Source organism: Cavia porcellus, unplaced genomic scaffold, assembly GCF_034190915.1.
Source record: "Cavia porcellus strain 051 isolate PalLab524CR breed Dunkin Hartley unplaced genomic scaffold, mCavPor4.1 scaffold_24, whole genome shotgun sequence".
Lineage (NCBI taxonomy): Eukaryota > Metazoa > Chordata > Mammalia > Rodentia > Caviidae > Cavia > Cavia porcellus.
The window spans coordinates 48,251,951-48,266,001 of record NW_026947507.1 but is presented as its reverse complement, the minus strand read 5'-3'; the positions used below and the strand labels follow the sequence as shown (position 1 = coordinate 48,266,001).

General features: G+C 41.3%; 1 protein-coding gene across 6 annotated transcripts in view; it reads left to right on the top strand.

Moving 5' to 3' along the window:
• The window catches only part of Dlgap2 (DLG associated protein 2), a 531,604-nt gene that overhangs the window by 12,682 nt on the left and 504,871 nt on the right, over positions 1 to 14,051 (top strand). The window lies entirely within an intron of this gene.

Below are 14,051 nucleotides of genomic sequence, written 5' to 3'. Positions count from 1 at the left end.
AGAGTCTTAACATGTATTTCTATCCTTTCTATATTAGAGGGAGAAACAAAAAAGCAAGGCAAAACAAAACATATTCCTATAAACACATGAAATGAAATAAACATATAAGACCATTGTACAAAGAGTTCTACCATGAAAAAAAAGAGTTCTACCATAGTTCCTGTGTTGTCTCTTGTTATCTCCAATAGAATTGGCTATATCATCAGACATAGTATAATTTAATATATCAGTACATAACAGTATTAATAAAAACACAACTTTGTATACAGTATAGAACTTCAAAAACTGGCAGTTATCAAACTAGAATGTGTATTGTAGAGTCTTGTCATCTTCAGTGTAGTTGCCTATACTCTCATACTTGATACTATCATCATACCAGTTTTGAATAAAATCTTCTCTGCCTCATTTCTGTTATGCTCTTTTTTTTGCCATCAGTTGTCTGCTTATCTTCTTCATTCTGTTTTCTGCTCCATTTCCTCTGTCACAGGTGTAAACCATGAGCCAGCTTACCAGATGGAATGCCATCTATTTCCTGAACACACTTGTGTGGCCTTTTTGAAGATGAACCAAGAGAATATGATAAATAATCATCATTTTCTTTGAGGTCTTTTAAAAAATCTGTGCAGAGGTAGCAGGCTGTGTTTCACAGCCCACACCAAATGAAGGAGGATGGCCTGTCCGGGTGCATGACCTATGTCATTTTGCAGAGATGCATAGGAGTGATCTCAGCATTGCATGGGTGAGTACCCAGCTGCACAGAACCTCAGAGCCTAAGCTTTTGTCTGCTCTTCCGTGATGTCCTTGAATGTGATGTTGCCTTTCAGGAAAGGTGGATGGAACTATGGTTGGAAATGGTGGCTGTGATGTTAGTCCATTCTGTCCCCTTGGGAAGGAACAATCATTATTATTATTTTTTAAATTTTATTTAAAGAAAGACTAAACAAAACAGAAAATAGGTAGAAATAATACATACATTCAGAGAAAAAATAAACAGTCAGAAATCACTAGTTGAAGTTTACATATTGTCGTTTTACAAATAGTTGTTCAAGATACAAAAATGGAACATGTAAAGTGGGAATTCAAATAGTGAGACTGCAAACAGTTCTGTTCAACTGTCCAACAAAAACTTAGTAGCATGGTTGTCAACCCTATACACTTAAACATACGTGCAGTTATCCATATATTCATTTATGTTTAGATTAAACAAACTAAAGGTTAAAATCATTCTGAACAAAGAATAATTCTATTGCTGGATTTCGCATCATGACACTCTGTGATCAGCACTGCGTACTGTAGTATCTTTTTTTAAAAATTTAATTTAAAGAAAGACTAAAGAAAACAGAAAATGGGTAGAAATAATACATAATTTCAAAGAAAAAAACAGTAAGAAATCAGTAGTTGATGATTACAGATTGTGTTCTTACAAATAGTTATTCAAAGATACTAAAGTGGAGCATATAAAGTAGGGATTCAAACAGTGAGATTGTAACAAGTTCTGTTCAACTATTCAACAAAAACTTAGAAATATGGTTATCAGTCCTATACACATAAACATACATGCTGTTATCCATATCTTCAATTATGTTGAGATTGAATAAACCCAAGCAGGCTAATAATCACTATGAACAAAGAATAATACTATTGCTGGATTTCACATTATGACACTCAAGGATCAGCACTGGGTATTTTAGTGTCTCTTTTTCTTCAGAGTATCCATTCATTTCATCATGTGTCATAAGATCTGTTCTCATAAACTGTTTATAGATTCTACACATGCATGCGTCTTAACATGTATTTCTATCCTTTCTATATTAGAGGGAGAAACAAAAAAGCAAGGCAAAACAAAACATATTCCTATAAACACATGAAATGAAATAAACATATAAGACCATTGTACAAAGAGTTCTACCATGAAAAAAAAAAAGAGTTCTACCATAGTTCCTGTGTTTTCTCTTGTTATCTCCAATAGAATTGGCTATATCATCAGACATAGTATAATTGAATATATCAGTACATAACAGTATTAATAAAAACACAACTTTGTATACAGTATAGAACTTCAAAAACTGGCAGTTATCAAACTAGAATGTGTATTGTAGAGTCTTGTCATCTTCAGTGTAGCTGCCAATACTCTCATACTTGATACTATCATCATATCAGTTTTGAATAAAATCTTCTCTGCCTCATTTCTGTTATGCTCTTTTTTTGCCTTCCGTTGTCTGCTTATCCTTTTCATTCTGTTTTCTGCTCCATTCATTGAGGCCTCTCTGCCACTGTTCCTGGAATCCTAGTACTTTTCTCTCTCTCTTTTAGAGAATACTGCCCTGCAGTATTCTCTGAAGAGTTGGATTGGTGGTTGTGAATTTCCCAAGTTCCTCTTTGTCTTGGAAGCATCTTGTTTCTCCATTAATTTCTAGAGACAGTTTATCAGGGTATATCAATCTGGGAAGGAGAGTATTTTCTTTCAGGGCTTAGAATATTTTGCTCCAGGCTCTTCTTGACTTGGTTTATGTTGAGAAGTCTGCCGTTATTCTGATGGGCCTTCCTCTATAGGCTATCTGTTTCTTGTCTCTAACAGCTTTTAATATTCTGTTCTTATATTGAATTTCTGGAATCTTGATTATTATATGCCTGGGTGTAGCTCTGTTTTGGTTGTAGGTGGCTGGAGTTCTGTATGCCTCATATATCAGAATATCATTTCCTTTTCCTATGTTTGGGAAGTTTTCCTTAATTATTTCTGTGAATAACCTTTGTAGTTCCTTTGTTTGTACCCCAGCTTCTTCATTCAACATTCTTTTTTTTTTTAATTTAAGAGGAAAAAGAGAAAAACACAAAACAAAACAAAGCAGTGTAAGGTTACATATAATACAGAACTACAAAAAAAAGCATAACAGTAAGAAATCACCTGTTAATAGATTACATATTATCATCTTGGAAATAGTTGCTCAAATCACAGTATCAAAGAATACAAAGTAGACATTCAAACAGAGAGACTACAAACAGCTGTGTTCAATGATCCAAAAACATTAATATAGTCAGCTATTCAACATCCCTATACACACTTGCTGTTATAGATCCTTTTGTCATCTTCTAGCCTTTGTATTGTTACTGCTTGTTTCCTTGTTATTTTTAAAAAGTTTTCCCTTTCAAACTCCCACATTGCAAAATTGTCCTCCAGTTTGGATAATCTATCTTTAGTTTCTTTCAAGCTGATTTGCTGTTTTTCTATAGAGTTTTTAATTTTCTGGTGATCTCTTTGAATCTGCTTCATGTGTTCTATATTTTCTTATATTCTTCACCAAGTGGTTCTGTCCTTTGAGTTCCTCCATTCTTCCATCTGTGTCTGCTTGAGGGGTGCTTAGTATCTCTTTTATTAATATTTTTATATCTTGCTTTATTTGGCTAAATATCTCACTTTTGAACTCCTCTATGAGTTCCGAATATATCACTTTTTGTCCACTGGGGCTGTGTCTAATATTGCATGTTTGCTGTTCTCATTTTCCTTTGTATTTACCTGCCCTGGGTCACTTTTCTCAGGGTTGGGACCTGGGACTTTTTGTTGCTGTTTCCTCTTCCCATCTTTTTTGCTTCTTCCAGGAGGCCCCACTTTCTTTCTTTGTTGGTTACAATTCTTCTGAAGCATGCTGGCTAGATGATCCTTCACACTGCCATGTGCTAGTGAGTTGCAGAAGGAACAATTATTAGTCAGGTGTCCAGAGTGAGATGATGTGGTATTGTAACCAGGATGTCTATTTTTAGTCCATCTGGTAAATCATTCTTGCAACCAGCAATAATTTGGACAGCTGGCTGGATTTCTGGAAATATGCTGGCAGCAGGTCCTACATAAGATACTTGGTAGCCTATATCTGTGGGGACAGAAAGGGATAGTGATTCAGTGCTTATAATTGATTGATAGTTGTTCATTCATTCATCCAACATGTGATTTATGACTTCCCAACATGCCAAAAGTTTCACTTGGCCTTGGGTTTATTTTACTAAATAGGAAAGACATTGTTTGCTGCATTGAGAGTCTATAGAGGGAGACTGACAATAAACGTACAAGCAAATTGCTGAATCTGCTTTATGATTATCACAATTTAGTCCTGATGATGAGTGTCAGTTACATTGGAGGATGTAACTGACAGTTACATTGTGGATTGTGGCAGTAATTTCAAGCCTGGGGAGAGGCATGTTGATGGTGGGATCTGACCCATAAGCAGGAGTGGGGGCAAGAGGGGGTCAGTGTTGTCCAGGCCTAACGAAAGAGAGAAGACTATGAATGCAGTTTCAACATGTCTAGTCTTAGGGAGGCTGAGGAACCCTGAGATGACTGATGTGTTGGGAGGAGATGGTGGCATCACTCTGGAGCCCTGGTTACAATACCTGGCTGCTGTCAGCTTGCTGGAATGTCATGATTCTGAATCTGTAAATCAGTATAGTAAAATGGCTTGCCTAGGAGAGTGGCATCATCCACCTCATGGTGAATGTGCAATGAAATTGAATGTGTGCAGAGCCTGGGATGTTAGGGGTTTTTTCTCATACTTTAGGCAGTATTTGGATGTCAAGGTAGGCAGGAAGTAGACTTGGGAGGGCCCTCCGTTTAGTTTTCTGTGCTTATAGCCATGAGAACCCATCAGTGGCATGGCTGGACACCATGGTGGGGTGTGCAGAAGATGAGGGGTGGTGGCCACCTAGAGTCCATAGAATGCGGAGTTTCTGGTAGGAATTGCTGGGAGGTGAGTGAGCAGTGGGGGAGGAGTTCTCCTGTTGTTTAGAGAAGGGATTAGATGTGGCCAGGAGGTATGCTTCAGGTCAGGGTCACTCCCAGGGTCCTGGCCAATGCCTGAGAGGAGAAAGGGGGTGCTGCTACTCAGCTGTTGTGTGGGACCCATTGGTCTGGAGCCTGAGAATGACCTCTCATCTGTTTTTAATTTCTGTGAGTGCACTGTTACATATTTGGAAAGCGTTTAGATGTCATGAAAGTTCAGAGACTTTAGTTTGCCTTGATTTTTAGGTATGAAGGGTGATTTAGTGCTGACTTCTTGTTCACCTGCAGATCTGACCTGCAGTCTCAAAACAGGAGTCCAGTGAGTCAAAATGTGCCTGAGCCGAACGATGTGATCAGGCCTCGCATATTAAGGGTGGGGAGCCTGAAGCCGGGCCTCAGTATTCCTTGCTCCTCTCACCTCCTCTGGCTCTGGCCCGACCACACTCCCCACATTGTGCTTGAATTAGGAGAACATTCTTTTAGCAGATCTCCCGCCTCCAGTCTCTCTCGGCTTGAAGTCATCCTACACACAGCTGCTGGGATAATCTTCCTAAATCCATTTTTATCTGCCACTTCTCTGCACACTGTTTTCTGTTGCCTTTGCCACATCCAGATTTCTCCTTTCTGGCTCTCAAGGCTTTCTGTAAAACGACCTCTTTCCTGGGTTCATTTATGAGCCTTTATGGGATATTTGGTACAAAGAACTACTCAACTGTTCTGTGTAATTCCATGGAACTGTTTTACCATTTCCTTTCCCTCAGCCTTTGGGTGGGCTGTGTCAGTCACCTGGAATGTTCATTGTCAACTGTGTCTTGTGGTATTTTTTTTAGTGATCATGTTCCTTCTCTGTCTCAGTGTCCCTCCTTATCTTGAACTTACTCCTGTAAATTTTTCCCTGACCTGTAACCATTCCTTTACTTTTTGTTCCCTGTTAGCCATTAGCTATTCAACTTGTAACAGGTTATATATAAAACATCTTAATCCAGCAAAGCTGACATCTATAATGATTAACTGGATTTATGAGAACGTACTGAGAAGCCCACCACATGAAATATGTTCAGGGGCTGGTTTCCTTATTGTGGTGACAGTGCAGTGGCAAGAGGATTGCTTCTCTGTGTGTTAGGGACTGAGCCACACCCACCGGCCTGGCTGGTAGGATTCTCTGCACATTCCCAGGAGTGGTGCCTTGCTTCCTTTGGACCCATCCTGCCTGTGGACAGCTGGAAAAGCATTGCTGAATCATTGCAGCTTAGGGTGGAGATGGAGTTTGGAGTCACACAGTTCCGCATTTGAGCTCAGATGGTGCTGATTTAAAGGTCATATGTCTTTCATTTTCCTATTTTGGTTTCATTTAGGCAGAGCTTGGGTGGTATTGAAGTTCCTCAAATGCTGTACCCAGTCCCTGTGTTCTACCTCAGTGTTGCCGAGCAGCCACAGCCCGAGAGCTGCATTTGTGTATGAGAGGCACTGGAGCAGGGCCAGGCTTGGAGCTTCTTCTCCTCCTCTGCTGTCACAGTTAGCTCATGGGGGTGCAGCATGGGTGAGGACTTGAGTGCACCTCAGTGCCTCCAGGCCCAGTTACTTTATCTGATGATCACTGGGTGCCTACACCCAGTTGTTACAGACACCGTAAGATGGAGAGTACAGAAGCCTGGAGAGACTGACTGGCTGGGGGGCCAAGGTGGACAGGAGCGCCACCCTGCTCTGAGGCCTCTTCAAGGTTTCATTTGCAGACATGGAAGCTTGTCTTGGGAAGCTAGAAGAAGTTGTATTTGTAATATTGTGTTGCAAATCTCTTATTTCTGGAAAAGCACGTTTTAATGATGTTTTTTGGGGGCATCATAGTTATTTTGCCACTGAGTGGAAAGTCTGAGGAGAATATGAGCTTTTCTGCTTGTAGGCTATGAACAAGGACTTCATAGCCAACACCAGATGAACTGACTGCTGTTGTGGCCTGAATAAAGCCCTTTCCTTCTCTATCACAGTAAATGTCACAAGCCCTTTCAAGTATAAACACATCTATCTGTATATTATGTGTGTATATATATTATTCTGATCTCTTCACCACTGATGTTAGTCAACCCTGATATATTTGTTAATTTTACCTGAAAGAACTGTCTCTAACAATGCCAAGGGCACCAGACCCTGATCAAAACATTAAGTCGGTCTTCAAACAACACCTGACTGTGCTTGACTTGAGATGAAAATGACGAAGGGCTGTGACCTGACAACCACGTCCTGGAGTGACCCTTCCAAACCCTTCCTCACATTAGGATCAAATATGAACAGCTCAGCTCCCACTTGAGGGCACGTCGCCCCAGGACTGCCCTCTGGAGATGCAGCTCCTACTCTGGCTCTTGGTGAATCCCTCTCACAGAGGCACTGACTTGCCCAGGCTGGACCTTGCCCTGCACTTTCCAGTTGTTTTGTCTAAATCTAGCAACCTCTGTAAGAGACAGATTCTCCTGTTTTGTTGATCCTTGAACATTTCTGTTACTAGAAATCAGCAGTTTTCATCTGACATGTCTAAGGTGTTACCTACGGCAGACTATGCCTCTTTATCTAAAATGCTTGGGACGGGGGGTGGGTGGTGGTGGTGGTTCAGATTTCAGATTTCAGATTTTTTTTCAGATTTGTGGATATTTTCATAGATATAATGAGCTATCTTGGGAGTGGGATCTGTATCTTAACACAAAGTTGATTTATTTTATGTATAACTTATGCATATAACCTAAAGATAATATTTTTCTTTTGTGAGAATTGAACACAGGGCCTCCACCTACATACTGAGCCGCTTCCCCAGTCTTTTTTTGATTTTTTACTTTGAGACCAGGTCTTGCTAAGTTACTAAGTTGCTTAGGCTGGGCTTGAACTCGTGATCCTCCTGCCATAGTCTCCCAGAATACTAGGGTTTCAGGTTAGTATCACCACAACCGTCTCCAAATGCAATTTTATATTCTTAGTGTATCCATATTTTGATTGTGACCTGTTAAAACATCCCAATCCAGGTGTTACAGCAGGGAGCAGGGAGCCATTCAGGGCAGCATTGCTTCTCTCTGCTGTCTCAGCTCACCGTCTTGTTTTAGTGTTTTGCTCTTTATGGGCGCCTTTCCAGCCAGGTCTGATCTCAGGATTTACTGGTCCCTCCTGCCACGTGTTCCTTCACGTTGACAGTCACATCTCTGGACACCTTCCAAGCGCTGACAGCTGACAGTGTTTCTAGTTGAAGCGAGAGGCTATATTACTAATGCATGCCCATTGCCTGGCTTGCACAGGGCTGACTTACCCTGTTCCATTCCCTTCTAAAGTGGCCTGTACTCCTAAGCCGTGTGATCGTGTGCAGCTGGCCTCCTTTGTAGGCTTTACTTCTTTTCCTGGTGAGGTTATGTCTATCATTATTCTCAGTTTTAAACATCTGATTCTCCTTTTCTGTACTGCTTTGGGTTTCATTGGTCACACACTTCCCGAGTGAGTCCATGGGCCTTGTACAGATTGCATGGATGGTGGCTCCCCATTCCCCAGCATTGTCAGAATCTCCTTGTTACCAGTCTGGGTCACAAATGGGGCTCTGAAGCCCTGGGATGATGACTGCGTGAGGCTTCCACCTGGTTCAGCATAGCCTGCTGCTGTCTGCTACTTGGTCCCTTGTGTTAAAGGCTCTCTTGCTTCTTCCAGAAATCTCACTAAAGCTGCTTCTGTGTTTCTGCATAAAGTCTGGAACAATAATAAAGGTCTTTCTTTTCTAGCTGGAAGATGAAACTTAGCTTTTATTTGTTTCCTGTTGCTTTTCAAGTTTGTTGTATACAAAAAATTAAAAATGTTTTAATTTTAATGTATATCATTTTGTGGTTTTAACTATTTTCACATAGTTTAAAAATCCAGAAGTATAGAATGAACACAGTACAAAGCAGTTGTGTCCTGCTCTGCCTCTCGCATCCCAAGAAGGATAGAGGCCACTCTTTAAAATAAAGACTTTATTTTTTAGAGCAGTTTTTGATTCATAGCAAAACTGAGCACAAGGTAGAATTCCCACAAATCTCCCTCTCAGATGTGCTTTGGTTCACGTTTGGTCCTATGTGGCATCCCCTCATCTCCCAGACCTGTGGTCTGAGTGAAGTTCTTGCTAGTGCTGTGTGTGCTGTGGCTGGGCAGGGAGATGTGACCTGACTGCAGGCTCACTCTGGTGGCTGGTGGCTTTCTGAGGGAGGGCTCTTGTGAGGAGCCTTGGGTCTCCAGAGCAGGCTACTCAGACATCACTCACTGAGTGTCACATCTTCCCTTCTTTCACTGTAATTGAACAACTGCTTTTAGTTTTTTCCTTGCCACCTCATTAGCTGTAAATACGAACTCCGCCTTTACTTCTGTTCTGTCACTCTAGGCAGTGTCACCTGGCAGCCCACTTTGGAATACAGAGCTTTTAGCACTGTTGAGCTTACTCAGCTTCTCATTTCACTCCTGCCACCCAGCATTTGGCAAGGCGATACCATTTAAATGCTGCTTGATAATCATGGTTAATTTTGTTTCTTTTGCTATGGGCTAAAAACTGGAGGAAGTATGTGTGTTCACATTATGCTGGTATTATTCATGGCAGAGCTGACTGGGGTGCATTGATGGTTTTCTTTCCGAAACAGTTTTGTGTTCTTAGAGTTTTAATGCATTTCCTTTTCTGGTATTTCTTTATTGCCTGTTAAAATGTTAAAAACCTCCAGGGAGAATGTAGCCTTCTCAGGTGTGACTGCCTTGGCTTTTCTTTCTCGGACTGAGAAAGGAAACTCTTCCAGTTCCTTCTCTGAGCCCTAGCTCTGAGTTTCAGCACTGTTGGTGAAGCCCGAACTGCAAAGCACACCCTCTTAAGGGTTTGATTTATTGTCTGGTCAGACCTCTTGTTTCTCTCTTGTGACTTTTTCTGTCTTGATTTTCAATCTCACTATTAATGTTTTTTGCAGTAATCCACAAATACTAGACTGGAAGGTCAAATTTATGATCTTGTCTGTTCCCTGGTGTTAGAAAGTTTGGCTGGATATTGAGTTCTGAGATCAAAATAACATGGCCTAAGAATATTGGAGGTGTCTCTCTTTGTATTACTTCAGTGTCATTTGGAGAGTCTATTACTGTTTCTTTGTTGGACCTGAGTTCTGCTCTCTGGACACATGCAGCTGCTTCTCCTTATCTTATATTCTGAGCACCTGCAAGCTTGTACCTGGCATATAAACCTGTCCCTCAGACATGTAACAGAGTGGCCAGTTCCCTGCATGCATAGCCTTCTGCTTTGGTCAACTCTCATGATGGTTTTTTTTATTATCTCCTTCCATTTTTTTCTCTTATCTGTCTCTTCTTTCTTGAGCTGTTGTTTGGATGGAAGAATTTCTACTACATTGATTCTTAGTTCTCTCTCTTTTCTACAATATATTTTCAGTCTCTTATATTTTGTGGAAAATTTAATCTGAACGAGTTTACTGTTAATTTCTAATATCCTTTTGGTTTTCTGTTTCATTTTTCCTAGCAGTATGTTTTTTAAATGACAGTATTTTTTCATGTATCACTGTGTAGGTGAATTTGTTGTTTGTACATTTGTTTCCTTTTTCCCAAACACTTTTATTCCCTGTAGTCTTTTTTCTCCTGGGCAGCCTGTGCTATTCATTTTGGCTTCAGCTCTGTGTTGTCCTGTGGAATGGGCAGAGAGCTGGTTGTGTAGATGGAGAACTTCTCAACCTCCAATCCAGGTATTCACTCAGAGCAGCTCAGTTTTCTTTTTGAAGGAAGGCTATTTCCATGCTCTGGAAGGTTGGGGTCCTGGGCCTGTAGGTGTCTTGTGGTGGGCTGCTTCGATGCTGGCTGCCACGTAGCAAGCACTTCCCTTTGTAGTACTGTCTGACCTTGTGCACTGATTCTGTGACTGTGGTCTCACATGTTGCCTGTGTCATACCTCTGCCTAGACTGACCAGCTCAGCATTCTGGGGCATTCTTGTCATGGGGTCCTTTTGCCTTGCTTTTCTCTGTGATCTTCTTGGTCCATCAGTTACTTCCTGCCCATTCAAGTTCCATTCCCTGTGAAGTGGTTGAACATACTGGCTCCCACCAGGTCCTTTCACTTCTGTGGGTTTTCTTCTTTTCATACTCTTTTATTACCACTTGATGGGGGCTCAGAAAGAAGAAAGTAAGTGCACATGGCACAGCCTCCTTGAATCAGAAGCAAAGCACAGTTCCATTGTTTGTGACTTTGGGTTGGAAATGATACATAATTTTCTAATATTATTCAGATGATAATGATCAAGCATTTGCAAGATTATAGTCTTTCTCTACCTGGCATTAAAAAAGTATGGATTTTAATATTTCAAAAGAGGACCTGGAAATACTGAAAAAACTAAATGGATAATGATTTTGACCTGCGTGAGCAAAGCCATCGGTGTGTTTGCCCCCTTTGTGAGCATTTGCTCTGAAGGTTGAAAGCAGGCATATTTGCAAGCTCTTTGAAGAGGGTTCCTGCTCTGAATCAGAAATCTCTGGAACCACCTTGCAGAAGATGGGTTGGCAGAAGCCCCAAGCACCATAGGTCCTCTTTCCCAGCTCTGAGGAGCTGTCTAAAGCTAGCATCCAAAATTTCATACTCCTCTGTTCTGTCCTGACTGCGCTGCCCAGGGCAGCTGTGAGAAGGTGGGCGGGGGGAGACTTGAGGTTGGGCTGAATTGGAGTGGAGGTGGCCCCAGGATTGGGTTTGCAACCTTGCAGGCCAGTGGAGGCTGGAGTATAGAGGTTCATCCTCTCTCAAGCCAGGTGGGGTTCAAGCCTTGACCTGTGGCCTCTACTGGGATTGTGATTCGGGAGTTCTTTTTTTTTTTATTTTATTTTATTTTATTTTATTTTATTTTATTTTATTGTTTTTAACCAAAGCAAAGAAGAAACTCATCAAGCCATTGTTAGGTAGATCATTAACAGAATGTAATACAAGTAGATACTATGAAGTTTCTCCTAAAACTTTAAATAGTATTGTGACAAAATTCCTTCCTGTCCATAGGCTTTCAAAGTTTCTCAGGTTTATATTTAGAAAAATGAAATACAGCACAGACAGGAGTGCTGAGCTCAGTTCAATCCAGTGGAAGCGATGTTCAGCCAGGGATACACAAAGCAAAGCCTCTTTCTCAGTAAGTCATGAAATTTACTTCCTGTATTTAAATTATTAATACAGACATGGGCTATCTGTGTAAAACATTAGAAGCCTCATGGTCAGAAAATGTTTTAAAATGTAAATTTTGGTTCACATGCATATCTTTGTGGCAGATAAGTAAAAACCAATTATCAGAAAATACTTTCAAGCATTTAATGTTCTATTTTGGGACAAAATTCTTTAGAGTAAGTATAGTAGAATTAAGAGTTGAAAGAGAGTAAAAGTGACTGTAAATTTCTGAATGGTTCATGTATTTTGAAATGCAGCATGTAGAGTTTCGGCTTGGCCAACTCCTAGAGACCTCCATCTGTGTCATGGTGCACAGTCCACTTGACCCTGTGGGCAGCCTGGTAACAGGGCCATGCAGGGGGGTGGTTATTAAAGTCTGCTGGATGCAGTAAGCAAATGAAGCGATGGTGTTAAAATGCCAATGATTACAGTATACTTGGAATAAGTCATCTTCAATGCTTTGCTAGTTATTCAAAACACTTTCAAGTAGTAGGGTTTGAGGAAAAACATCATCAAGATCAATAGTTTATAGAGAATCAGGAATCCAGAAGCCTGGATGCTTCAGGAGTGTGGGAAATAGGGATGAGGGACACTGAAAATGTTTCCCCCTGCAAGGAATGTGGAGGTAGCAGCATGACTAGAGGTGGCACCTCAGGACAGAAGCCTGAGCTGGGTCTATGCTTCCACTGGCACACTACTGACAAAGCTTTTTAAAAAGGAATCAGTGGCATTTTAGTAAAGGGCAGAGCTATGCTCTCCAGGTATGCTTTGTAATGCAGGATAGAGAGCCCAGGGCCCATGACCAGACTTAGTGGGGCTACAGGGAGTTTCCTGGTTAAAGGCAAGAACACTGGGAAAAGGGAAAGATAAGTGGCAGTTTCATATGAGACCTGATGGTATGTGGCTGCAATTTTGTTTATTTTAAAACTTGACATAAGTACCTCCATCTTAAAACATCACCCTGCACCATTGTTATACATAATAAGCATATATTGCTGCCAGGTGACAGGGAATGCTCAAACCTGATAATTTCAGAGGTTCTGACACTGACCCGCTCCATATATGACACTGCTGATTACAGCACATACCAGAACCAATGCACTAAAAAAAGGGTCCAAATTCCAAGCTTTTCAAACCTCAGTGTCTGTCTTGAGGCCATTGCTAACTGGCAAGGACTCTGCCTGTCTTGGAATGGTGCTGGCCTTTGTAGCAGTGCTGCCCAGGTAGGCAAAAAACATCTATAGACTGTCTCTGATTGGCTGGGGGAGCCATTGTCCATCAGTGCTGGTAGCCTTTGTAGCAACACTACCCAGGGAACAGTTCAGTTGTGTGGACTCTGTCTTGCAGTAGTGTTGCTTACCATTAGTGGCACTAGCCACTGAACTGTGCTGCCCAGGTAGACAAGGACAGCACTGGCATGCCAAATGTGGACTCTCTTTGCTCAGGAATTGCACTAGCCTGGGTAGGTGGAACTACCCTGTGTAGCAGTGCAGCCTAGGTGAACAAGTATGTTACTGTCAGATTACTGTTCTGCCTGAGAGGCACCCATTCTTATCATGGATCACTGATGGGTCATGTGTTTCAAGCAATCTTCTAATCATTGACAATGTTTCTTCAGCTTACCCTGTGACCTCTGTCCAGTGATGCAGCCCTATGCAGTGCAGTGGGCTTGCTATGCTAAGGTAATGGACCTCGTGTGAACCCTTTGAGTGTTTTGTTGATGACAAATGTAAAAATAAACTACAATTCATAGGTGGAACCAAGTGTGCGTTCTCTGTTTGGATAGCCCTTTGATCTCTTCTGTATTGCTCACAACAAGCATCGTAGGTGTGATTTTGTTACAGAATTCCTTTTCCCAAGTCCATTCCTAATAGAATTTCCTGAAAGAACTTTTGAAGAGTAAGCAGTATAGAGTTGCAGTTTATAGTTATGGAAATACTGTAATAATTAATGTTTTAAAGGTGGTTTGGGCAGAGGGACAGATGGTGGCAGGTTGGTAGTGAGGAAAGATGTGGGGGAGCTGGTTGAGAAGGGGGCACATTTGGGATGGATCCATTGCACATAGGTATGGGGAGCTGTTTGTTGAGCAAGAGGCCTAGGTCACAAGTG